We start from the raw sequence: 26527 nt of genomic DNA, 5'->3' as shown, positions 1-26527 counted from the left end.
TTTGTGTTCTGTGAAATCATCTCACAGAGTTACAGCTTTCCCCTCAAGAAGCCTTTCGCTAAGACAGTTCTTGTGGAATTGGCAAAGTGATATTTGGAAGCCCATAGAGGGCTATGGTGAAAAAGGAAATATCCTCACATGAAATCTGGAAAGAAGCTTTCTGAGAAACTGCTTAGTGTTCTGTTAATTCATCTCACAGAGTTACATCTGTATTTCGTGGATCTCTTTGCAAGCCTTATTTCTGTGGAATCTGAGAACAGATATTTCGGATCCCTTTGAAGACTATAGGGCCAAAGGAAATATCCTCCGATAACAAAGAGAAAGAAGCTTTCTGAGGAAATTCTTTGTGTTCTGTGAAATCATCTCACAGAGTTACAGCTTTCCCCTCAAGAAGCCTTAGGCTAAGACAGTTCTTGTGGAATTGGCAAAGTGATATTTGGAAGCCCATAGAGGGCTATGGTGAAAAAGGAAATATCCTCACATGAAATCTGGAAAGAAGCTTTCTGAGAAACTGCTTAGTGTTTTGTTAATTCATCTCACAGAGTTACATCTGTATTTCGTGGATCTCTTTGCTAGCCTTATTTCTGTGGAATCTGAGAACAGATATTTCGGATCCCTTGGAAGACTATAGGGCCAAAGGAAATATCCTCCGATAACAAAGAGAAAGAAGCTTTCTGAGAAACTTCTTTGTGTTCTGTGAAATCATCTCACAGAGTTACAGCTTTCCCCTCAAGAAGCCTTTCGCTAAGACAGTTCTTGTGGAATTGGCAAAGTGATATTTGGAAGCCCATAGAGGGCTATGGTGAAAAAGGAAATATCCTCAGATGAAATCTGGAAGGAAGCTTTCTGAGAAACTGCTTAGTGTTCTGTTAATTCATCTCACAGAGTTACATCTGTATTTCGTGGATCTCTTTGCTGGCCTTATTTCTGTGGAATCTGAGAACAGATATTTCGCATCCCTTGGAAGACTATAGGGCCAAAGGAAATATCCTCCGATAACAAAGAGAAAGAAGCTTTCTGAGAAACTTCTTTGTGTTCTGTGAAATCATCTCACAGAGTTACAGCTTTCCCCTCAAGAAGCCTTTCGCTAAGACAGTTCTTGTGGAATTGGCAAAGTGGTATTTGGAAGCCCATAGAGGGCTATGGTGAAAAAGGAAATATCCTCCGATGAAATCTGGAAAGAAGCTTTCTGAGAAACTGCTTAGTGTTCTGTTAATTCATCTCACAGAGTTACATCAGTATTTCGTGGATCTCTTTGCTAGCCTTATTTCTGTGGAATGTGAGAACAGATATTTCCTTTCTCTTTGAAGACTATAGGGCCAAAGGAAATATCCTCCGATAACAAAGAGAAAGAAGCTTTCTGAGAAACTTCTTTGTGTTCTGTGAAATCATCTCACAGAGTTACAGCTTTCCCCTCAAGAAGCCTTTCGCTAAGACAGTTCTTGTGGAATTGGCAAAGTGATATTTGGAAGCCCATAGAGGGCTATGGTGAAAAAGGAAATATCCTCACATGAAATCTGGAAAGAAGCTTTCTGAGAAACTGCTTAGTGTTCTGTTAATTCATCTCACAGAGTTACATCTGTTTTTCGTGGATCTCTTTGATAGCCTTATTTCTGTGGAATCTGAGAAAAGATATTTCAGATCCCTTGGAAGACTATAGGGCCAAATGAAATATCCTCGGATAACAAAGAGAAAGAAGCTTTCTGAGAAATTCTTTGTGTTCTGTGAAATCATCTCACAGAGTTACAGCATTCCCCTCAAGAAGCCTTTCGCTAAGACAGTTCTTGTGGAATTGGCAAAGTGATATTTGGAAGCCCATAGAGGGCTATGGTGAAAAAGGAAATATCCTCACATGAAATCTGGAAAGAAACTTTCTGAGAAACTGCTTAGTGTTCTGTTAATTCATCTCACAGAGTTACATCTGTATTTCGTGGATCTCTTTGCTAGCCTTATTTCTGTGGAATCTGAGAACAGATATTTCGGATCCCTTGGAAGACTATAGGGCCCAAGGAAATATCCTCCGATAACAAAGAGAAAGAAGCTTTCTGAGAAACTTCTTTGTGTTCTGTGAAATCATCTCACAGAGTTACAGCTTTCCCCTCAAGAAGCCTTTCGCTAAGACAGTTCTTGTGGAATTGGCAAAGTGATATTTGGAAGCCCATAGAGGGCTATGGTGAAAAAGGAAATATCCTCACATGAAATCTGGAAAGAAGCTTTCTGAGAAACTGCTTAGTGTTCTGTTAATTCATCTCACAGAGTTACATCTGTATTTCGTGGATCTCCTTGCTAGCCTTATTTCTGTGGAATCTGAGAACAGATATTTCGGATTCCTTGGAAGACTACAGGGCCAAAGGAAATATCCTCCGATAACAAAGAGAAAGAAGCTTTCTGAGAAACTTCTTTGTGTTCTGTGAAATCATCTCACAGAGTTACAGCTTTCCCCTCAAGAAGCCTTTCGCTAAGACAGTTCTTGTGGAATTGGCAAAGTGATATTTGGAAGCCCATAGAGGGCTATGGTGAAAAAGGAAATATCCTCAGATGAAATCTGGAAAGAAGCTTTCTGAGAAACTGCTTAGTGTTCTGTTAATTCATCTCACAGAGTTACATCTGTATTTCGTGGATCTCTTTGCTAGCCTTATTTCTGTGGAATCGGAGAACAGATATTTCGGATCCCTTTGAAGATTATAGGGTCAAAGGAAATATCCTCCGATAACGAAGAGAAAGAAGGTTTCTGAGAAACTTCTTTGTGTTCTGTGAAATCATCTCACAGAGTTACAGCTCTCCCTTCAAGAAGCCTTTCCCTTATACAGTTCTTGTGGAATTGGCCAAGTGATATTTGGAAGCCCATAGAGGGCTATGGTGAAAAAGGAAATATCCTCAGATGAAATCTGGAAAGAAGCTTTCTGAGAAACTTCTCTGCGATGTGTGACTTCCACTCACAGAGTTACATCTGTATTTCGTGGATCTCTTTGCTAACCTTATTTCTCTGGAATCTGAGAACAGATATTTCGGATCCCTTTGAAGACTACAGGGCCAAAGGAAATATCCTCCGATAACAAAGAGAAAGAAGCTTTCTGAGAAACTTCTTTGTGTACTGTGAAATCATCTCACAGAGTTACAGCTTTCCCCTCAAGAAGCCTTTCGCTAAGACAGTTCTTGTGGAATTGGCAAAGTGATATTTGGAAGCCCATAGAGGGCTATGGTGAAAAAGGAAATATCCTCAGATGAAATCTGGAAAGAAGCTTTCTGAGAAACTGCTTAGTGTTCTGTTAATTCATCTCACAGAGTTACATCTGTATTTCGTGGATCTCTTTGCTAGCCTTATTTCTGTGGAATCTGAGAACAGATATTTCGGATCCCGTGGAAGACTATAGGGCCAAAGGAAATATCCTCCGATAACAAAGAGAAAGAAGCTTTCTGAGAAACTTCTTTGTGTTCTGTGAAATCATCTCACAGAGTTACAGCTTTCCCCTCAAGAAGCCTTTCGCTAAGACAGTTCTTGTGGAATTGGCAAAGTGATATTTGGAAGCCCATAGAGGGCTATGGTGAAAAGGGAAATATCCTCACATGAAATCTGGAAAGAAGCTTTCTGAGAAACTGCTTAGTGTTCTGTTAATTCATCTCACAGAATTACATCTGTATTTCGTGGATCTCCTTGCTAGCCTTATTTCTGTGGAATCTGAGAACAGATATTTCGGATTCCTTGGAAGACTATAGGGCCAAAGGAAATATCCTCCGATAACAAAGAGAAAGAAGCTTTCTGAGAAACTTCTTTGTGTTCTGTGAAATCATCTCACAGAGTTACAGCTTTCCCCTCCAGAAGCCTTTCGCTAAGACAGTTCTTGTGGAATTGGCAAAGTGATATTTGGAAGCCCATAGAGGGCTATGGTGAAAAAGGAAATATCCTCAGATGAAATCTGGAAAGAAGCTTTCTGAGAAACTTCTCTGCGATGTGTGACTTCCACTCACAGAGTTACATCTGTATTTCGTGGATCTCTTTGCTAACCTTATTTCTCTGGAATCTGAGAACAGATATTTCGGATCCCTTTGAAGACTACAGGGCCAAAGGAAATATCCTCCGATAACAAAGAGAAAGAAGCTTTCTGAGAAACTTCTTTGTGTTCTGTGAAATCATCTCACAGAGTTACAGCTTTCCCCTCAAGAAGCCTTTCGCTAAGACAGTTCTTGTGGAATTGGCAAAGTGATATTTGGAAGCCCATAGAGGGCTATGGTGAAAAAGGAAATATCCTCACATGAAATCTGGAAAGAAGCTTTCTGAGAAACTGCTTAGTGTTCTGTTAATTCATCTCACAGAATTACATCTGTATTTCGTGGATCTCCCTGCTAGCCTTATTTCTGTGGAATCTGAGAACAGATATTTCGGATTCCTTGGAAGACTATAGGGCCAAAGGAAATATCCTCCGATAAGAAAGAGAAAGAAGCTTTCTGAGAAACTTCTTTGTGTTCTGTGAAATCATCTCACAGAGTTACAGCTTTCCCCTCAAGAAGCCTTTCGCTAAGACAGTTCTTGTGGAATTGGCAAAGTGATATTTGGAAGCCCATAGAGGCTATGGTGAAAAAGGAAATATCCTCACATGAAATGTGGAAAGAAGCTTTCTGAGAAACTCCTTAGTGTTCTGTTAATTCATCTCACAGAGTTACATCTGTATTTCGTGGATCTCTTTGCTAGACTTATTTCTGTGGAATCTGAGAACAGATATTTCCTTTCCCTTTGAAGACTATAGGGACAAAGGAAATATCCTCCGATAACAAAGAGAAAGAAGCTTTCTGAGAAACTTCTTTGTGTTCCGTGAAATCATCTCACAGAGTTACAGCTTTCCCCTCAAGAAGCCTTTCGCTAAGACAGTTCTTGTGGAATTGGTAAAGTGATATTTGGAAGCCCATTGAGGGCTATGGTGAAAAAGGAAATATCCTCAGATGAAATCTGGAAAGAAGCTTTCTGAGAAACTGCTTATTGTTCTGTTAATTCATCTCACAGAGTTACATCTGTATTTCGTGGATCTCTTTGCTACCCTTATTTCTGTGGAATCTGAGAACAGATATTTCGGATCCCTTGCAAGACTATAGGGCCAAAGGAAATATCCTTCGATAACAAAGAGAAAGAAGCTTTCTGAGAAACTTCTTTGTGTTCTGGGAAATCATCTCACAGAGTTACAGCTTTCCCCTCAAGAAGCCTTTCGCTAAGACAGTTCTTGTGGAATTGGCAAAGTGATATTTGGAAGCCCATAGAGGGCTATGGTGAAAAAGGAAATATCCTCAAATGAAATCTGGAAAGAAGCTTTCTGAGAAACTGCTTAGTGTTCTGTTAATTCATCTCACAGAGTTACATCTGTATTTCGTGGATCTCTTTGCTAGCCTTATTTCTGTGGAATATGAGAACAGATATTTCGGATCCCTTGGAAGACTATAGTGCCAATGGAAATATCCTCCGAAAACAAAGAGAAAGAAGCTTTCTGAGAAACTTCTTTGTGTTCTGTGAAATCATCTCACAGAGTTACAGCTTTCCCCTCAAGAAGCCTTTCGCTAAGACAGTTCTTGTGGAATTGGCAAAGTGATATTTGGAAGCCCATAGAGGCTATGGTGAAAAAGGAAATATCCTCACATGAAATGTGGAAAGAAGCTTTCTGAGAAACTCCTTAGTGTTCTGTTAATTCATCTCACAGAGTTACATCTGTATTTCGTGGATCTCTTTGCTAGACTTATTTCTGTGGAATCTGAGAACAGATATTTCCTTTCCCTTTGAAGACTATAGGGCGAAAGGAAATATCCTCCGATAACAAAGAGAAAGAAGCTTTCTGAGAAACTTCTTTGTGTTCTGTGAAATCATCTCACAGAGTTACAGCTTTCCCCTCAAGAAGCCTTTCGCTAAGACAGTTCTTGTGGAATTGGCAAAGTGATATTTGGAAGCCCATAGAGGGCTATGGTGAAAAAGGAAATATCCTCAGATGAAATCTGGAAAGAAGCTTTCTGAGAAACTGCTTAGTGTTCTGTTAATTCATCTCACAGAGTTACATCTGTATTTCGTGGATCTCTCTGCTAACCTTATTTCTCTGGAATCTGAGAACAGATATTTCGGATCCCTTTGAAGACTACAGGGCCAAAGGAAATATCCTCCGATAACAAAGAGAAAGAAGCTTTCTGAGAAACTTCTTTGTGTTCTGTGAAATCATCTCACAGAGTTACATCTTTCCCCTCAAGAAGCCTTTCGCTAAGACAGTTCTTGTGGAATTGGCAAAGTGATATTTGGAAGCCCATAGAGGGCTATGGTGTAAAAGGAAATATCCTCCGATGAAATCTGGAAAGAAGCTTTCTGAGAAACTGCTTAGTGTTCTGTTAATTCATCTCACAGAGTTACATCTGTATTTAGTGGATCTCTTTGCTAGCCTTATTTCTGTGGAATCTGAGAACAGATATTTCGGATCCCTTGGAAGACTATAGGGCCAAAGGAAATATCCTCCGATAACAAAGAGAAAGAAGCTTTCTGAGAAACTTCTTTGTGTTCTGTGAAATCATCTCACAGAGTTACAGCTTTCCCCTCAAGAAGCCTTTCGCTAAGACAGTTCTTGTGGAATTGGCAAAGTGATATTTGGAAGCCCATAGAGGGCTATGGTGAAAAAGGAAATATCCTCACATGAAATCTGGAAAGAAGCTTTCTGAGAAACTGCTTAGTGTTCTGTTAATTCATCTCACAGAGTTACATCTGTATTTCGTGGATCTCCTTGCTAGCCTTATTTCTGTGGAATCTGAGAACAGATATTTCGGATCCCTTGGAAGACTATAGGGCCAAAGGAAATATCCTCCGATAACAAAGAGAAAGAAGCTTTCTGAGAAACTTCTTTGTGTTCTGTGAAATCATCTCACAGAGTTACAGGTTTCCCCTCAAGAAGCCTTTCGCTAAGACAGTTCTTGTGGAATTGGCAAAGTGATATATGGAAGCCCATAGAGGGCTATGGTGAAAAAGGAAATATCCTCAGATGAAATCTGGAAAGAAGCTTTCTGAGAAACTTCTCTGCGATGTGTGACTTCCACTCACAGAGTTACATCTGTATTTCGTGGATCTCTTTGCTAACCTTATTTCTCTGGAATCTGAGAACAGATATTTCGAATCCCTTTGAAGACTACAGGGCCAAAGGAAATATCCTCCGATAACAAAGAGAAAGAAGCTTTCTGAGAAACTTCTTTGTGTTCTGTGAAATCATCTCACAGAGTTACATCTTTCCCCTCAAGAAGCCTTTCGCTAAGACAGTTCTTGTGGAATTGGCAAAGTGATATTTGGAAGCCCATAGAGGGCTAGGGTGAAAAAGGAAATATCCTCAGATGAAATCTGGAAAGAAGCTTTCTGAGAAACTGCTTAGTGTTCTGTTAATTCATCTCACAGAGTTACATCTGTATTTCGTGGATCTCTTTGCTAGCCTTATTTCTGTGGAATCTGAGAACAGATATTTCGGATCCCTTGGAAGACTATAGGGCCAAAGGAAATATCCTCCGACAACAAAGAGAAAGAAGCTTTCTGAGAAACTTCTTTGTGTTCTGGGAAATCATCTCACAGAGTTACAGCTTTCCCCTCAAGAAGCCTTTCGCTAAGACAGTTCTTGTGGAATTGGCAAAGTGATATTTGGAAGCCCATAGAGGGCTATGGTGAAAAAGGAAATATCCTCACATGAAATCTGGAAAGAAGATTTCTGAGAAACTGCTTAGTGTTCTGTTAATTCATCTCACAGAGTTACATCAGTATTTCGTGGATCTCTTTGCTAGCCTTATTTCTGTGGAATCTGAGAACAGATATTTCGGATCCCTTGGAAGACTATAGGGCCAAAGGAAATATCCTCCAATAACAAAGAGAAAGAAGCTTTCTGAGAAACTTCTTTGTGTTCTGTGAAATCATCTCACAGAGTTACAGCTTTCCCCTCAAGAAGCCTTTCGCTAAGACAGTTCTTGTGGAATTGGCAAAGTGATATTTGGAAGCCCATAGAAGGCTATGGTGAAAAAGGAAATATCCTCACATGAAATCTGGAAAGAAGCTTTCTGAGAAACTGCTTAGTGTTCTGTTAATTCATCTCACAGATTTACATCTGTATTTCGTGGATCTCCTTCCAAGCCTTATTTCTGTGGAATCTGAGAACAGATATTTCGGATTCCTTGGAAGACTATAGGGCCAAAGGAAATATCCTCCGATAACAAAGAGAAAGAAGCTTTCTGAGAAACTTCTTTGTGTTCTGTGAAATCATCTCACAGAGTTACAGCTTTCCCCTCAAGAAGCCTTTCGCTAAGACAGTTCTTGTGGAATTGTCAAAGTGATATTTGGAAGGCCATAGAGGGCTATGGTGAAAAAGGAAATATCCTCAGATGAAATCTGGAAAGAAGCTTTCTGAGAAACTGCTTAGTGTTCTGTTAATTCATCTCACAGAGTTACATCTGTATTTCGTGGATCTCTTTGCTAGCCTTATTTCTGTGGAATCTGAGAACAGATATTTCGGATCCCTTTGAAGATTATAGGGTCAAAAGAAATATCCTCCGATAACAAAGAGAAAGAAGGTTTCTGAGAAACTTCTTTGTGTTCTGTGAAATCATCTCACAGAGTTACAGCTCTCCCTTCAAGAAGCCTTTCGCTAATACAGTTCTTGTGGAATTGGCCAAGTGATATTTGGAAGCCCATAGAGGGCTATGGTGAAAAAGGAAATATCCTCAGATGAAATCTGGAAAGAAGCTTTCTGAGAAACTTCTCTGCGATGTGTGACTTCCACTCACAGAGTTACATCTGTATTTCGTGGATCTCTTTGCTAACCTTATTTCTCTGGAATCTGAGAACAGATATTTCGGATCCCTTTGAAGACTTCAGGGCCAAAGGAAATATCCTCCGATAACAAAGAGAAAGAAGCTTTCTGAGAAACTTCTTTGTGTTCTGTGAAATCATCTCACAGAGTTACAGCTTTCCCCTCAAGAAGCCTTTCGCTAAGACAGTTCTTGTGGAATTGGCAAAGTGATATTTGGAAGCCCAGAGAGGGCTATGGTGAAAAAGGAAATATCCTCAGATGAAATCTGGAAAGAAGCTTTCTGAGAAACTGCTTAGTGTTCTGTGAATTCATCTCACAGAGTTACATCTGTATTTCGTGGATCTCCTTGCTAGCCTTATTTCTGTGGAATCTGAGAACAGATATTTCGGATTCCTTGGAAGACTATAGGGCCAAAGGAAATATCCTCCGATAACAAAGAGAAAGAAGCTTTCTGAGAAACTTCTTTGTGTTCTGTGAAATCATCTCACAGAGTTACAGCTTTCCCCTCAAGAAGCCTTTCGCTAAGACAGTTCTTGTGGAATTGGCAAAGTGATATTTGGAAGCCCATAGAGGGCTATGGTGATAAAGGAAATATCCTCACATGAAATCTGGAAAGAAGCTTTCTGAGAAACTGCTTAGTGTTCTGTTAATTCATCTCACAGAGTTACATCTGTATTTCGTGGATCTCTTTGCTAGCCTTATTTCTGTGGAATCGGAGAACAGATATTTCGGATCCCTTTGAAGACTATAGGGCCAAAGGGAATATCCTCCGATAACAAAGAGAAAGAAGCTTTCTGAGAAACCTCTTTGGGTTCTGTGAAATCATCTCACAGAGTTACAGCTTTCCCCTCAAGAAGCCTTTTGCTAAGACAGTTCTTGTGGAATTGGCAGAGTGATATTTGGAAGCCCATAGAGGGCTATGGTGAAAAAGGAAATATCCTCAGATGAAATCTGGAAAGAAGCTTTCTGAGAAACTGCTTAGTGTTCTGTTAATTCATCTCACAGAGTTACATCTGTATTTCGTGGATCTCTTTGCTAGCCTTATTTCTGTGGAATCTGAGAACAGATATTTCGGATCCCTTGGAAGACTATAGGGCCAAAGAAAATATCCTCCGATAACAAAGAGAAAGAAGCTTTCTGAGAAACTTCTTTGTGTTCGGTGAAATCATCTCACAGAGTTACAGCTTTCCCCTCAAGAAGCCTTTCGCTAAGACAGTTCTTGTGGAATTGGCAAAGTGATATTTGGAAGCCCATAGAGGGCTATGGTGATAAAGGAAATATCCTCACATGAAATCTGGAAAGAAGCTTTCTGAGAAACTGCTTAGTGTTCTGTTAATTCATCTCACAGAGTTACATCTGTATTTCGTGGATCTCTTTGCTAGCCTTATTTCTGTGGAATCTGAGAACAGATATTTCGGATCCCTTGGAAGACTATAGGGCCAAAGGAAATATCCTCCGATAACAAAGAGAAAGAAGCTTTCTGAGAAACTTCTTTGTGTTCTGTGAAATCATATCACAGAGTAACAGCTTTCCCCTCAAGAAGCCTTTCGCTAAGACAGTTCTTGTGGAATTGGCAAAGTGATATTTGGAAGCCCATAGATTGCTATGGTGAAAAAGGAAATATCCTCAGATGAAATCTGGAAAGAAGCTTTCTGAGAAACTGCTTAGTGTTCTGTTAATTCATCTCACAGAGTTACATCAGTATTTCGTGGATCTCTTTGCTAGCCTTATGTCTGTGGAATCTGAGAACAGATATTTCCTTTCTCTTTGAAGACTATAGGGCCAAAGGAAATATCCTCCGATAACAAAGAGAAAGAAGCTTTCTGAGAAACTTCTTTGTGTTCTGTGAAATCATCTCACAGAGTTACAGCTTACCCTCAAGAAGCCTTTCCTTAAGACAGTTCTTGTGGAATTGGCAAAGTGATATTTGGAAGCCCATAGAGGGCTATGGTGAAAAAGGAAATATCCTCAGATGAAATCTGGAAAGAAGCTTTCTGAGAAACTGCTTAGTGTTCTGTTAATTCATCTCACAGAGTTACATCTGTATTTCGTGGATCTCTTTGCTAGCCTTATTTCTGTGGAATCTGAGAACATATATTTCGGATCCCTTGGAAGACTATAGGGCCAAAGGAAATATCCTCCGATAACAAAGAGAAAGAAGCTTTCTGAGAAACTTCTTTGTGTTCTGTGAAATCATCTCACAGAGTTACAGCTTTCCCCTCAAGAAGCCTTTCGCTAAGACAGTTCTTGTGGAATTGGCAAAGTGATATTTTGAAGCCCATAGAGGGCTATGGTGAAAAAGGAAATATCATCAGATGAAATCTGGAAAGAAGCTTTCTGAGAAACTGCTTAGTGTTCTGTTAATTCATCTCACAGAGTTACATCTGTATTTCGTGGATCTCTTTGCTAGCCTTATTTCTGTGGAATCTCAGAACAGATATTTCGGATCCCTTTGAAGATTATAGGGTCAAAGGAAATATCCTCTGATAACAAAGAGAAAGAAGCTTTCTGAGAAACTTCTTTGTGTTCTGTGAAATCATCTCACAGAGTTACAGCTCTGCCTTCAAGAAGCCTTTCGCTAATACAGTTCTTGTGGAATTGGCCAAGTGATATTTGGAAGCCCATAGAGGGCTATGGTGAAAAAGGAAATATCCTCACATGAAATCTGGAAAGAAGCTTTCTGAGAAACTTCTCTGCGATGTGTGACTTCCACTCACAGAGTTACATCTGTATTTCGTGGATCTCTTTGCTAACCTTATTTCTCTGGAATCTGAGAACAGATATTTCGGATCCCTTTGAAGACTACAGGGCCAAAGGAAATATCCTCCGATAACAAAGAGAAAGAAGCTTTCTGAGAAACTTCTTTGTGTTCTGTGAAATCATCTCACAGAGTTACAGCTTTCCCCTCAAGAAGCCTTTCGCTAAGACAGTTCTTGTGGAATTGGCAAAGTGATATTTGGAAGCCCATAGAGGGCTATGGTGAAAAAGGAAATATCCTCAGATGAAATCTGGAAAGAAGCGTTCTGAGAAACTGCTTAGTGTTCTGTTAATTCATCTCACAGAGTTACATCTGTATTTCGTGGATCTCTTTGCAAGCCTTATTTCTGTGGTATCTGAGAACAGATATTTCGGATCCCTTTGAAGACTATAGGGCCAAAGAAAATATCCTCCGATAACAAAGAGAAAGAAGCTTTCTGAGAAACTTCTTTGTGTTCGGTGAAATCATCTCACAGAGTTACAGCTTTCCCCTCAAGAAGCCTTTCGCTAAGACAGTTCTTGTGGAATTGGCAAAGTGATATTTGGAAGCGCATAGAGGGCTATGGTGAAAAAGGAAATATCCTCACATGAAATCTGGAAAGAAGCTTTCTGAGAAACTGCTTAGTGTTCTGTTAATTCATCTCACAGAGTTACATCTGTATTTCGTGTATCTCTTTGCTAGCCTTATTTCTGTGGAATCTGAGAACAGATATTTCGGATCCCTTGGAAGACTATAGGGCCAAAGGAAATATCCTCGGATAACAAAGAGAAAGAAGCTTTCTGAGAAACTTCTTTGTGTTCTGTGAAATCATCTCACAGAGTTACAGCTTTCCCCTCAAGAAGCCTTTCGCTAAGACAGTTCTTGTGGAATTGGCAAAGTGATATTTGGAAGCCCATAGAGGGCTATGGTGAAAAAGGAAATATCCTCAGATGAAATCTGGAAAGAAGCTTTCTGAAAAACTTCTCTGCGATGTGTGACTTCCACTCACAGAGTTACATCTGTATTTCGTGGATCTCTTTGCTAGCCTTATTTCTGTGGAATCTGAGAACAGATATTTCGGATCCCTTTTTAGACTATATGGCCAAAGGAAATATCCTCCGATAACAAAGAGAAAGAAGCTTTCTGAGAAACTTCTTTGTGTTCTGTGAAATCATCTCACAGAGTTACAGCTTTCCCCTCAAGAAGCCTTTCGCTAAGACAGTTCTTGTGGAATTGGCAAAGTGATATTTGGAAGCCCATAGAGGGCTATGGTGAAAAAGGAAATATCCTCAGATGAAATCTGGAAAGAAGCTTTCTTAGAAACTGTTTAGTGTTCTGTTAATTCATCTCACAGAGTTACATCTGTATTTCGTGGATCTCTTTGCTAGCCTTATTTCTGTGGAATCGGAGAACAGATATTTCGGATCCCTTTGAAGACTATAGGGCCAAAGGGAATATCCTCGGATAACAAAGAGAAAGAAGCTTTCTGAGAAACCTCTTTGTGTTCTGTGAAATCATCTCACAGAGTTACAGCTTTCCCCTCAAGAAGCCTTTCGCTAAGACAGTTCTTGTGGAATTGGCAAAGTGATATTTGGAAGCCCATAGAGGGCTATGGTGAAAAAGGAAATATCCTTACATGAAATCTGGAAAGAAGCTTTCTGAGAAACTGCTTAGTGTTCTGTTAATTCATCTCACAGAGTTACATCTGTATTTCGTGGATCTCCTTGATAGCCTTATTTCTGTGGAATCTGAGAACAGATATTTCGGATCCCTTGGAAGACTATAGGGCCAAAGGAAATATCCTCCGATAACAAAGAGAAAGAAGCTTTCTGAGAAACTTCTTTGTGTTCTGTGAAATCATCTCACAGAGTTACATCTTTCCCCTCAAGAAGCCTTTCGCTAAGACAGTTCTTGTGGAATTGGCAAAGTGATATTTGGAAGCCCATAGAGGGCTATGGTGTAAAAGGAAATATCCTCCGATGAAATCTGGAAAGATGCTTTCTGAGAAACTGCTTAGTGTTCTGTTAATTCATCTCACAGAGTTACATCTGTATTTCGTGGATCTCTTTGCTAGCCTTATTTCTGTGGAATCTGAGAACAGATATTTCGGATCCCTTGGAAGACTATAGGGCCAAAGGAAATATCCTCCGATAACAAAGAGAAAGAAGCTTTCTGAGAAACTTCTTTGTGTTCTGTGAAATCATCTCACAGAGTTACAGCTTTCCCCTCAAGAAGCCTTTCGCTAAGACAGTTCTTGTGGAATTGGCAAAGTGATATTTGGAAGCCCATAGAGGGCTATGGTGAAAAAGGAAATATCCTCACATGAAATCTGGAAAGAAGCTTTCTGAGAAACTGCTTAGTGTTCTGTTAATTCAACTCACAGAGTTACATCTGTATTTCGTGGATCTCCTTGCTAGCCTTATTTTTGTGGAATCTGAGAACAGATATTTCGGATTCCTTGGAAGACTATAGGGCCAAAGGAAATATCCTCCGATAACAAAGAGAAAGAAGCTTTCTGAGAAACTTCTTTGCGTTCTGTGAAATCATCTCACAGAGTTACATCTTTCCCCTCAAGAAGCCTTTCGCTAAGACAGTTCTTGTGGAATTGTCAAAGTGATATTTGGAAGCTCCTAGAGGGCTATGGTGAAAAAGGAAATATCCTCAGATGAAGTCTGGAAAGAAACTTTCTGAGAAACTGCTTAGTGTTCTGTTAATTCATCTCACAGAGTTACATCTGTATTTCGTGGATCTCTTTGCTAGCCTTATTTCTGTGGAATCTGAGAACAGATATTTCGGATCCCTTGGAAGAGTATAGGGCCAAAGGAAATATCCTCCGATAACAAAGAGAAAGAAGCTTTCTGAGAAACTTCTTTGTGTTCTGTGAAATCATCTCACAGAGTTACAGGTTTCCCCTCAAGAAGCCTTTCGCTAAGACAGTTCTTGTGGAAATGGCAAAGTGATATTTGGAAGCCCATAGAGGGCTATGGTGAAAAAGGAAATATCCTCAGATGAAATCTCTAAAGAAGCTTTCTGAGAAACTTCTCTGCGATGTGTGACTTCCACTCACAGAGTTACATCTGTATTTCGTGGATCTCTTTGCTAACCTTATTTCTCTGGAATCTGAGAACAGATATTTCGAATCCCTTTGAAGACTACAGGGCCAAAGGAAATATCCTCCGATAACAAAGAGAAAGAAGCTTTCTGAGAAACTTCTTTGTGTTCTGTGAAATCATCTCACAGAGTTACAGCTTTCCCCTCAAGAAGCCTTTCGCTAAGACAGTTCTTGTGGAATTGGCAAAGTGATATTTGGAAGCCCATAGAGGGCTATGGTGAAAAAGGAAATATCCTCAGATGAAATCTGGAAAGAAGCTTTCTGAGAAACTGCTTAGTGTTCTGTTAATTCATCTCACAGAGTTACATCTGTATTTCGTGGATCTCTTTGCTAGCCTTATTTCTGTGGAGTCTGAGAACAGATATTTCGGATCCCTTGGAAGACTATAGGGCCAAAGGAAATATCCTCCGACAACAAAGAGAAAGAAGCTTTCTGAGAAACTTCTTTGTGTTCTGGGAAATCATCTCACAGAGTTACAGCTTTCCCCTCAAGAAGCCTTTCGCTAAGACAGTTCTTGTGGAATTGGCAAAGTGATATTTGGAAGCCCATAGAGGGCTATGGTGAAAAAGGAAATATCCTCACATGAAATCTGGAAAGAAGATTTCTGAGAAACTGCTTAGTGTTCTGTTAATTCATCTCACAGAGTTACATCAGTATTTCGTGGATCTCTTTGCTAGCCTTATTTCTGTGGAATCTGAGAACAGATATTTCGGATCCCTTGGAAGACTATAGGGCCAAAGGAAATATCCTCCAATAACAAAGAGAAAGAAGCTTTCTGAGAAACTTCTTTGTGTTCTGTGAAATCATCTCACAGAGTTACAGCTTTCCCCTCAAGAAGCCTTTCGCTAAGACAGTTCTTGTGGAATTGGCAAAGTGATATTTGGAAGCCCATAGAGGGCTATGGTGAAAAAGGAAATATCCTCACATGAAATCTGGAAAGAAGCTTTCTGAGAAACTGCTTAGTGTTCTGTTAATTCATCTCACAGAGTTACATCTGTATTTCGTGGATCTCCTTGCAAGCCTTATTTCTGTGGAATCTGAGAACAGATATTTCGGATTCCTTGGAAGACTATAGGGCCAAAGGAAATATCCTCCGATAACAAAGAGAAAGAAGCTTTCTGAGAAACTTCTTTGTGTTCTGTGAAATCATCTCACAGAGTTACAGCTTTCCCCTCAAGAAGCCTTTCGCTAAGACAGTTCTTGTGGAATTGTCAAAGTGATATTTGGAAGGCCATAGAGGGCTATGGTGAAAAAGGAAATATCCTCAGATGAAATCTGGAAAGAAGCTTTCTGAGAAACTGCTTAGTGTTCTGTTAATTCATCTCACAGAGTTACATCTGTATTTCGTGGATCTCTTTGCTACCCTTATTTCTGTGGAATCTGAGAACAGATATTTCGGATCCCTTTGAAGATTATAGGGTCAAAAGAAATATCCTCCGATAACAAAGAGAAAGAAGGTTTCTGAGAAACTTCTTTGTGTTCTGTGAAATCATCTCACAGAGTTACAGCTCTCCCTTCAAGAAGCCTTTCGCTAATACAGTTCTTGTGGAATTGGCCAAGTGATATTTGGAAGCCCATAGAGGGCTATGGTGAAAAAGGAAATATCCTCAGATGAAATCTGGAAAGAAGCTTTCTGAGAAACTTCTCTGCGATGTGTGACTTCCACTCACAGAGTTACATCTGTATTTCGTGGATCTCTTTGCTAACCTTATTTCTCTGGAATCTGAGAACAGATATTTCGGATCCCTTTGAAGACTTCAGGGCCAAAGGAAATATCCTCCGATAACAAAGAGAAAGAAGCTTTCTGAGAAACTTCTTTGTGTTCTGTGAAATCATCTCACAGAGTTACAGCTTTCCCCTCAAGAAGCCTTTCGCTAAGACAGTTCTTGTGGAATTGGCAAAGTGATATTTGGAAGCCCAGAGAGGGCTATGGTGAAAAAGGAAATATCCTCAGATGAAATCTGGAAAGAAGCTTTCTGAGAAACTGCTTAGTGTTCTGTGAATTCATCTCACAGAGTTACATCTGTATTTCGTGGATCTCCTTGCTAGCCTTATTTCTGTGGAATCTGAGAACAGATATTTCGGATTCCTTGGAAGACTATAGGGCCAAAGGAAATATCCTCCGATAACAAAGAGAAAGAAGCTTTCTGAGAAACTTCTTTGTGTTCTGTGAAATCATCTCACAGAGTTACAGCTTTCCCCTCAAGAAGCCTTTCGCTAAGACAGTTCTTGTGGAATTGGCAAAGTGATATTTTGAAGCCCATAGAGGGCTATGGTGAAAAAGGAAATATCCTCAGATGAAATCTGGAAAGAAGCTTTCTGAGAAACTGCTTAGTGTTCTGTTAATTCATCTCACAGAGTTACATCTGTATTTCGTGGATCTCTTTGCTAGCCTTATTTCTGTGGAATCTCAGAACAGATATTTCGGATCCCTTTGAAGATTATAGGGTCAAAGGAAATATCCTCCGATAACAAAGAGAAAGAAGGTTTCTGAGAAACTTCTTCGTGTTCTGTGAAATCATCTCACAGAGTTACAGCTCTCCCTTCAAGAAGCCTTTCGCTAATACAGTTCTTGTGGAATTGGTCAGGTGATATTTGGAAGCCCATAGAGGGCTATGGTGAAAAAGGAAATATCCTCAGATGAAATCTGGAAAGAAGCTTTCTGAGAAACTTCTCTGCGATGTGTGACTTCCACTCACAGAGTTACATCTGTATTTCGTGGATCTCTTTGCTAGCCTTATTTCTGTGGAATCTGAGAACAGATATTTCGGATCCCTTTTTAGACTATATGGCCAAAGGAAATATCCTCCGATAACAAAGAGAAAGAAGCTTTCTGAGAAACTTCTTTGTGTTCTGTGAAATCATCTCACAGAGTTACAGCTTTCCCCTCAAGAAGCCTTTCGCTAAGACAGTTCTTGTGGAATTGGCAAAGTGATATTTGGAAGCCCATAGAGGGCTATGGTGAAAAAGGAAATATCCTCAGATGAAATCTGGAAAGAAGCTTTCTTAGAAACTGTTTAGTGTTCTGTTAATTCATCTCACAGAGTTACATCTGTATTTCGTGGATCTCTTTGCTAGCCTTATTTCTGTGGAATCTTTGAACAGATATTTCGGATCCCTTTGAAGATTATAGGGTCAAAGGAAATATCCTCCGATAACAAAGAGAAAGAAGGTTTCGGAGAAACTTCGTTGTGTTCTGTGAAATCATCTCACAGAGTTACAGCTCTGCCTTCAAGAAGCCTTTCGCTAATACAGTTCTTGTGGAATTGGCCAAGTGATATTTGGAAGCCCATAGAGGGCTATGGTGAAAAAGGAAATATCCTCACATGAAATCTGGAAAGAAGCTTTCTGAGAAACTTCTCTGCGATGTGTGACTTCCACTCACAGAGTTACATCTGTATTTCGTGGATCTCTTTGCTAACCTTATTTCTCTGGAATCTGAGAACAGATATTTCGGATCCCTTTGAAGACTACAGGGCCAAAGGAAATATCCTCCGATAACAAAGAGAAAGAAGCTTTCTGAGAAACTTCTTTGTGTTCTGTGAAATCATCTCACAGAGTTACAGCTTTCCCCTCAAGAAGCCTTTCGCTAAGACAGTTCTTGTGGAATTGGCAAAGTGATATTTGGAAGCCCATAGAGGGCTATGGTGAAAAAGGAAATATCCTCAGATGAAATCTGCAAAGAAGCGTTCTGAGAAACTGCTTAGTGTTCTGTTAATTCATCTCACAGAGTTACATCTGTATTTCGTGGATCTCTTTGCAAGCCTTATTTCTGTGGTATCTGAGAACAGATATTTCGGATCCCTTTGAAGACTATAGGGCCAAAGAAAATATCCTCCGATAACAAAGAGAAAGAAGCTTTCTGAGAAACTTCTTTGTGTTCGGTGAAATCATCTCACAGAGTTACAGCTTTCCCCTCAAGAAGCCTTTCGCTAAGACAGTTCTTGTGGAATTGGCAAAGTGATATTTGGAAGCCCATAGAGGGCTATGGTGAAAAAGGAAATATCCTCACATGAAATCTGGAAAGAAGCTTTCTGAGAAACTGCTTAGTGTTCTGTTAATTCATCTCACAGAGTTACATCTGTATTTCGTGGATCTCTTTGCTAGCCTTATTTCTGTGGAATCTGAGAACAGATATTTCGGATCCCTTGGAAGACTATAGGGCCAAAGGAAATATCCTCGGATAACAAAGAGAAAGAAGCTTTCTGAGAAACTTCTTTGTGTTCTGTGAAATCATCTCACAGAGTTACAGCTTTCCCCTCAAGAAGCCTTTCGTTAAGACAGTTCATGTGGAATTGGCAAAGTGATATTTGGAAGCAGATAGAGGGCTATGGTGAAAAAGGAAATATCCTCAGATGAAATCTGGAAAGAAGCTTTCTGAGAAACTTCTCTGCGATGTGTGACTTCCACTCACAGAGTTACATCTGTATTTCGTGGATCTCTTTGCTAGCCTTATTTCTGTGGAATCTGAGAACAGATATTTCGGATCCCTTTTTAGACTATATGGCCAAAGGAAATATCCTCCGATAACAAAGAGAAAGAAGCTTTCTGAGAAACTTCTTTGTGTTCTGTGAAATCATCTCACAGAGTTACAGCTTTCCCCTCAAGAAGCCTTTCGCTAAGACAGTTCTTGTGGAATTGGCAAAGTGATATTTGGAAGCCCATAGAGGGCTATGGTGAAAAAGGAAATATCCTCAGATGAAATCTGGAAAGAAGCTTTCTTAGAAACTGTTTAGTGTTCTGTTAATTCATCTCACAGAGTTACATCTGTATTTCGTGGATCTCTTTGCTAGCCTTATTTCTGTGGAATCGGAGAACAGATATTTCGGATCCCTTTGAAGACTATAGGGCCAAAGGGAATATCCTCCGATAACAAAGAGAAAGAAGCTTTCTGAGAAACCTCTTTGTGTTCTGTGAAATCATCTCACAGAGTTACAGCTTACCCTCAAGAAGCCTTTCGCTAAGACAGTTCTTGTGGAATTGGCAAAGTGATATTTGGAAGCCCATAGAGGGCTATGGTGAAAAAGGAAATATCCTCACATGAAATCTGGAAAGAAGCTTTCTGAGAAACTGCTTAGTGTTCTGTTAATTCATCTCACAGAGTTACATCTGTATTTCGTGGATCTCTTTGCTAGCCTTATTTCTGTGGAATCTGAGAACATATATTTCGGATCCCTTGGAAGACTATAGGGCCAAAGGAAATATCCTCCGATAACAAAGAGAAAGAAGCTTTCTGAGAAACTTCTTTGTGTTCTGTGAAATCATCTCACAGAGTTACAGCTTTCCCCTCAAGAAGCCGTTCGCTAAGACAGTTCTTGTGGAATTGGCAAAGTGATATTTGGAAGCCCATAGAGGGCTAGGGTGAAAAAGGAAATATCCTCACATGAAATCTGGAAAGAAGCTTTCTGAGAAACTGCTTAGTGTTCTGTTAATTCATCTCACAGAGTTACATCTGTATTTCGTGGATCTCCTTGATAGCCTTATTTCTGTGGAATCTGAGAACAGATATTTCGGATCCCTTGGAAGACTATAGGGCCAAAGGAAATATCCTCCGATAACAAAGAGAAAGAAGCTTTCTGAGAAACTTCTTTGTGTTCTGTGAAATCATCTCACAGAGTTACAGCTTTCCCTTCAAGAAGCCTTTCGCTAAGACAGTTCTTGTGGAATTGTCAAAGTGATATTTTGAAGCCCATAGTGGGCTATGGTGTAAAAGGAAATATCCTCAGATGAAATCTGGAAAGAAGCTTTCTGAGAAACTGCTTAGTGTTCTGTTAATTCATCTCACAGAGTTACATCTGTATTTCGTGGATCTCTTTGCTAGCCTTATTTCTGTGGAATCTGAGAACAGATATTTCGGATCCCTTTGAAGATTATAGGGTCAAAGGAAATATCCTCCGATAACAAAGAGAAAGAAGGTTTCGGAGAAACTTCTTTGTGTTCTGTGAAATCATCTCACAGAGTTACAGCTCTGCCTTCAAGAAGCCTTTCGCTAATACAGTTCTTGTGGAATTGGCCAAGTGATATTTGGAAGCCCATAGAGGGCTATGGTGAAAAAGGAAATATCCTCACATGAAATCTGGAAAGAAGCTTTCTGAGAAACTTCTCTGCGATGTGTGACTTCCACTCACAGAGTTACATCTGTATTTCCTGGATCTCTTTGCTAACCTTATTTCTCTGGAATCTGAGAACAGATATTTCGGATCCCTTTGAAGACTACAGGGCCAAAGGAAATATCCTCCGATAACAAAGAGAAAGAAGCTTTCTGAGAAACTTCTTTGTGTTCTGTGAAATCATCTCACAGAGTTACAGCTTTCCCCTCAAGAAGCCTTTCGCTAAGACAGTTCTTGTGGAATTGGCAAAGTGATATTTGGAAGCCCAAAGAGGGCTATGGTGTAAAAGGAAATATCCTCAGATGAAATCTGGAAAGAAGCTTTCTGAGAAACTGCTTAGTGTTCTGTTAATTCATCTCACAGAGTTACATCTGTATTTCGTGGATCTCTTTGCTAGCCTTATTTCTGTGGAATCTGAGAACAGATATTTCGGATCCCTTGGAAGACTATAGGGCCAAAGGAAATATCCTCCGATAACAAAGAGAAAGAAGCTTTCTGAGAAACTTCTTTGTGTTCTGTGAAATCATCTCACAGAGTTACAGCTTTCCCCTCAAGAAGCCTTTCGCTAAGACAGTTCTTGTGGAATTGGCAAAGTGATATTTGGAAGCCCATAGAGGGCTATGGTGAAAAAGGAAATATCCTCACATGAAATCTGGAAAGAAGCTTTCTGAGAAACTGCTTAGTGTTCTGTTAATTCATCTCACAGAGTTACATCTGTATTTCGTGGATCTCCTTGCAAGCCTTATTTCTGTGGAATCTGAGAACAGATATTTCGGATTCCTTGGAAGACTATAGGGCCAAAGGAAATATCCTCCGATAACAAAGAGAAAGAAGCTTTCTGAGAAACTTCTTTGTGTTCTGTGAAATCATCTCACAGAGTTACAGCTTTCCCCTCAAGAAGCCTTTCGCTAAGACAGTTCTTGTGGAATTGGCAAAGTGATATTTGGAAGCCCATAGAGGGCTATGGTGAAAAAGGAAATATCCTCAGATGAAATCTGGAAAGAAGCTTTCTGAGAAACTGCTTAGTGTTCTGTTAACTCATCTCACAGAGTTACATCTGTATTTCGTGGATCTCCTTGATAGCCTTATTTCTGTGGAATCTGAGAACAGATATTTCGGATCCCTTGGAAGACTATAGGGCCAAAGGAAATATCCTCCGATAACAAAGAGAAAGAAGCTTTCTGAGAAACTTCTTTGTGTTCTGTGAAATCATCTCACAGAGTTACAGCTTTCCCTTCAAGAAGCCTTTCGCTAAGACAGTTCTTGTGGAATTGTCAAAGTGATATTTTGAAGCCCATAGAGGGCTATGGTGAAAAAGGAAATATCCTCAGATGAAATCTGGAAAGAAGCTTTCTGAGAAACTGCTTAGTGTTCTGTTAATTCATCTCACAGAGTTACATCTGTATTTCGTGGATCTCTTTGCTAGCCTTATTTCTGTGGAATCTGAGAACAGATATTTCGGATCCCTTTGAAGATTATAGGGTCAAAGGAAATATCCTCCGATAACAAAGAGAAAGAAGGTTTCGGAGAAACTTCTTTGTGTTCTGTGAAATCATCTCACAGAGTTACAGCTCTGCCTTCAAGAAGCCTTTCGCTAATACAGTTCTTGTGGAATTGGCCAAGTGATATTTGGAAGCCCATAGAGGGCTATGGTGAAAAAGGAAATATCCTCATATGAAATCTGGAAAGAAGCTTTCTGAGAAACTTCTCTGCAATGTGTGACTTCCACTCACAGAGTTACATCTGTATTTCGTGGATCTCTTTGCTAACCTTATTTCTCTGGAATCTGAGAACAGATATTTCGGATCCCTTTGAAGACTACAGGGCCAAAGGAAATATCCTCCGATAACAAATAGAAAGAAGCTTTCTGAGAAACTTCTTTGTGTTCTGTGAAATCATCTCACAGAGTTACAGCTTTCCCCTCAAGAACCCTTTCGCTAAGACAGTTCTTGTGGAATTGGCAAAGTGATATTTGGAAGCCCATAGAGGGCTATGGTGAAAAAGGAAATATCCTCAGATGAAATCTGGAAAGAAGCTTTCTGAGAAACTGCTTAGTGTTCTGTTAATTCATCTCACAGAGTTACATCTGTATTTCGTGGATCTCTTTGCAAGCCTTATTTCTGTGGTATCTGAGAACAGATATTTCGGATCCCTTTGAAGACTATAGGGCCAAAGAAAATATCCTCCGATAACAAAGAGAAAGAAGCTTTCTGAGAAACTTCTTTGTGTTCGGTGAAATCATCTCACAGAGTTACAGCTTTCCCCTCAAGAAGCCTTTCGCTAAGACAGTTCTTGTGGAATTGGCAAAGTGATATTTGGAAGCCCATAGAGGGCTATGGTGAAAAAGGAAATATCCTCACATGAAATCTGGAAAGAAGCTTTCTGAGAAACTGCTTAGTGTTCTGTTAATTCATCTCACAGAGTTACATCTGTATTTCGTGGATCTCTTTGCTAGCCTTATTTCTGTGGAATCTGAGAACAGATATTTCGGATCCCTTGGAAGACTATAGGGCCAAAGGAAATATCCTCGGATAACAAAGAGAAAGAAGCTTTCTGAGAAACTTCTTTGTGTTCTGTGAAATCATCTCACAGAGTTACAGCTTTCCCCTCAAGAAGCCTTTCGCTAAGACAGTTCTTGTGGAATTGGCAAAGTGATATTTGGAAGCCCTTAGAGGGCTATGGTGAAAAAGGAAATATCCTCAGATGAAATCTGGAAAGAAGCTTTCTGAGAAACTTCTCTGCGATGTGTGACTTCCACTCACAGAGTTACATCTGTATTTCGTGGATCTCTTTGCTAGCCTTATTTCTGTGGAATCTGAGAACAGATATTTCGGATCCCTTTTTAGACTATATGGCCAAAGGAAATATCCTCCGATAACAAAGAGAAAGAAGCTTTCTGAGAAACTTCTTTGTGTTCTGTGAAATCATCTCACAGAGTTACAGCTTTCCCCTCAAGAAGCCTTTCGCTAAGACAGTTCTTGTGGAATTGGCAAAGTGATATTTGGAAGCCCATAGAGGGCTATGGTGAAAAAGGAAATATCCTCAGATGAAATCTGGAAAGAAGCTTTCTTAGAAACTGTTTAGTGTTCTGTTAATTCATCTCACAGAGTTACATCTGTATTTCGTGGATCTCTTTGCTAGCCTTATTTCTGTGGAATCGGAGAACAGATATTTCGGATCCCTTTGAAGACTATAGGGCCAAAGGGAATATCCTCCGATAACAAAGAGAAAGAAGCTTTCTGAGAAACCTCTTTGTGTTCTGTGAAATCATCTCACAGAGTTACAGCTTTCCCCTCAAGAAGCCTTTCGCTAAGACAGTTCTTGTGGAATTGGCAAAGTGATATTTGGAAGCCCATAGAGGGCTATGGTGAAAAAGGAAATATCCTCACATGAAATCTGGAAAGAAGCTTTCTGAGAAACTTCTCTGCGATGTGTGACTTCCACTCACAGAGTTACATCTGTATTTCGTGGATCTCTTTGCTAACCTTATTCCTCTGGAATCTGAGAACAGATATTTCGGATCCCTTTGAAGACTACAGGGCCAAAGAAAATATCCTCCGATAACAAAGAGAAAGAAGCTTTCTGAGAAACTTCTTTGTGTTCTGTGAAATCATCTCACAGAGTTACAGCTTTCCCCTCAAGAAGCCTTTCGCTAAGACAGTTCTTGTGGAATTGGCAAAGTGATATTTGGAAGCCCAAAGAGGGCTATGGTGTAAAAGGAAATATCCTCAGATGAAATCTGGAAAGAAGCTTTCTGAGAAACTGCTTAGTGTTCTGTTAATTCACCTCACAGAGTTACATCTGTATTTCGTGGATCTCTTTGCTAGCCTTATTTCTGTGGAATCTGAGAACAGATATTTCGGATCCCTTGGAAGACTATAGGGCCAAAGGAAATATCCTCCGATAACAAAGAGAAAGAAGCTTTCTGAGAAACTTCTTTGTGTTCTGTGAAATCATCTCACAGAGTTACAGCTTTCCCCTCAAGAAGCCTTTCGCTAAGACAGTTCTTGTGGAATTGGCAAAGTGATATTTGGAAGCCCATAGAGGGCTATGGTGAAAAAGGAAATATCTTCAGATGAAATCTGGAAAGAAGCTTTCTGAGAAACTGCTTAGTGTTCTGTTAATTCATCTCACAGAGTTACATCTGTATTTCGTGGATCTCCTTGCAAGCCTTATTTCTGTGGAATCTGAGAACAGATATTTCGGATTCCTTGGAAGACTATAGGGCCAAAGGAAATATCCTCCGATAACAAAGAGAAAAAAGCTTTCTGAGAAACTTCTTTGTGTTCTGTGAAATCATCTCACAGAGTTACAGCTTTCCCCTCAAGAAGCCTTTCGCTAAGACAGTTCTTGTGGAATTGGCAAAGTGATATTTGGAAGCCCATAGAGGGCTATGGTGAAAAAGGAAATATCCTCAGATGAAATCTGGAAAGAAGCTTTCTGAGAAACTGCTTAGTGTTCTGTTAATTCATCTCACAGAGTTACATCTGTATTTCGTGGATCTCTCTGCTAGCCTTATTTCTGTGGAATCTGAGAACAGATATTTCGGATCCCTTGGAAGACTATAGGGCCAAAGGAAATATCCTCCGATAACAAAGAGAAAGAAGCTTTCTGAGAAACTTCTTTGTGTTCTGTGAAATCATCTCACAGAGTTACAGCTTTCCCCTCAAGAAGCCTTTCGCTAAGACAGTTCTTGTGGAATTGGCAAAGTGATATTTGGAAGCCCATAGAGGGCTATGGTGAAAAAGGAAATATCCTCACATGAAATCTGGAAAGAAGATTTCTGAGAAACTGCTTAGGGTTCTGTTAATTCATCTCACATAGTTATATCTGTATTTCGTGGATCTCTTTGCTAGCCTTATTTCTGTGGAATCTGAGAACAGATATTTCGGATCCCTTGGAAGACTTTAGGGCCAAAGGAAATATCCTCCGATAAGAAAGAGAAAGAAGCTTTCTGAGAAACTTCTTTGTGTTCTGTGAAATCATCTCACAGAGTTACAGCTTTCCCCTCAAGAAGCCTTTCGCTAAGACAGTTCTTGTGGTATTGGCAAAGTGATATTTGGAAGCCCATATGGGGCTATGGTGAAAAAGGAAATATCCTCAAATGAAATCTGGAAAGAAGCTTTCTGAGAAACTGCTTAGTGTTCTGTTAATTCATCTCACAGAGTTACATCTGTATTTCGTGGATCTCTTTGCTAGCCTTATTTCTGTGGAATCTGAGAACAGATATTTCGGATCCCTTGGAAGACTATAGGGCCAATGGAAATATCCTCCGAAAACAAAGAGAAAGAAGCTTTCTGAGAAACTTCTTTGTGTTCTGTGAAATCATCTCACAGAGTTACAGCTTTCCCCTCAAGAAGCCTTTCGCTAAGACAGTTCTTGTGGAATTGGCAAAGTGATATTTGGAAGCCCATAGAGGCTATGGTGAAAAAGGAAATATCCTCACATGAAATGTGGAAAGAAGCTTTCTGAGAAACTCCTTAGTGTTCTGTTAATTGATCTCACAGAGTTACATCTGTATTTCGTGGACCTCTTTGCTAGACTTATTTCTGTGGAATCTGAGAACAGATATTTCCTTTCCCTTTGAAGACTATAGGGCCAAAGGAAATATCCTCCGATAACAAAGAGAAAGAAGCTTTCTGAGAAACTTCTTTGTGTTCTGTGAAATCATCTCACAGAGTTACAGCTTTCCCCTCAAGAAGCCTTTCGCTAAGACAGTTCTTGTGGAATTGGCAAAGTGATATTTGGAAGCCCATAGAGGGCTATGGTGAAA

Source organism: Macaca nemestrina, chromosome 13 (genome assembly GCF_043159975.1).
Source record: "Macaca nemestrina isolate mMacNem1 chromosome 13, mMacNem.hap1, whole genome shotgun sequence".
In the NCBI taxonomy this organism is placed as follows: Eukaryota; Metazoa; Chordata; class Mammalia; order Primates; family Cercopithecidae; genus Macaca; species Macaca nemestrina.
This window is presented reverse-complemented; position numbering follows the sequence as displayed.